Genomic DNA, 1,656 nt, shown 5'->3' on the forward strand with positions numbered 1-1,656 from the left:
AATTCTGTGCTTTCATCCTCCACCTTTCCTCTTCATCAGTCTTCTTGCTAGTAACCTTTCCTTAAAATGATTTCTCCATTGCTCTTTATTAATGCTATTTTCAATCTGTCTCTTTCTGCTTCTCTTCTTATTAATATATTTTTATATATTTCTTTCTTTTCAAGTTCTTTAATTTCTCCTCCTCCTCTTCTTTTTTTCTTTTGCTTCTTCTTCAGCAATTATTTAAATCTCCTTTTCTCTTGCAAACAATCTTCACTTTCTATTTTTCCTTCGCTCCATCTTCAATACGTTTTTTTTATTTCTCTCTTATTTTTGATATAACTCCTGTTCCACTTATCCTTTCTCTTCCTTTTTATCCTCTTCTTTACCAATGCACTATATATAATACTATTTGTTTAATTTCTTCCCAACTTTCTTCGATACTTTTCCCTTCCTGTATCTCTTCTTTTTTTCGTCTCCTCTTCCTTTATTGTTCTTGTATCTTTCAATTGCCTCCACATCTCAGGTTATTATTTCTTCTTTCCACTCGTTCCACTTCTGTTCGATTCTCTTCTTCTTCTTCCTGCTCCCTGATTTTCAGGTGAACAAAAGTTTTTTTTTGTCTTGAACATCGGGGGAGACATGATATTTTTACTTCTTTTTACATTGTCTCTAAGTTTAACGCACTGTATGTATCCGAAACTCCTTTTATTTCAACTTTTGATTTAAGGGTCATACTCATGTTTGCGTTCTCCGCTTACTTATAATCGAAAGACTCATTTCTTTTATCTAATTGACATCAGAAGCATGTAATAATTGACTGCAAATAGTTATCATTCACGTCCTTTCCGTTATACATTTTAATTGTAATGTTACGATAATTATTTTTATGTTATCAGCGTTTTGCCTTAGAGAGCGAAATATTTATTGTATAATATTATGTTTTGTTTATTTTCCAACCACTGTTTATTATGTATGTTTTTATTATTGAGAATGATCCGATCGCGATCGAAACATCTATTGCTAACATTCTTTATTAAAACTTCAACTTAAAACATTTTCGTTTTCTTTTTGTTTTTTTTGTACTTTCTACTTATCCTGTTCTGTTTTTTATATAATAATTTTTGACTCGTAACTCTCTTTTTTCTTTGTTTTTTTTAGACTTAAAGCTTAGACAATGACAACTCAAACCGTAATCGGACTATAAACAGCAATCAGAAGACAAACTGCATTAAAAATTGAGATTGAAATTAAGATTGAAATTAAGATTGAAGCTCAACCAATGAGAATAGAGCAGGCCGAGATTGAGATTGAAATATAGGGCTCCGTCTATTTTTCCAATCTTCAATCTCAATCAATAAGCTTCCAGTATTTCCGTCATATGACTAATCTCACATGACTAACCTCACCAAATGTATTATGTATGTATGAGTTATAAAGGATTATAAGAAGTACAAATAGCACAATTAAAACGTGAGTGCAATTAAATGCATATTCATTCATTTTAGTTATGTGTAATTCTAGCTATCCGATATTCTTACTAATCTCAATCTCAACTTCAATGGATAGTCTGATCACAGTTTTATGGACCTTCTACAAGCTATAAGCTATATATATAAGCTATATCTATAAGTTATATAGTAATAATCATAAATCAGAAATTAGAAGCTAAAAATT

The sequence above is a fragment of the Atta cephalotes genome (assembly GCF_000143395.1).
Source record: "Atta cephalotes unplaced genomic scaffold scaffold00064, whole genome shotgun sequence".
In the NCBI taxonomy this organism is placed as follows: Eukaryota; Metazoa; Arthropoda; class Insecta; order Hymenoptera; family Formicidae; genus Atta; species Atta cephalotes.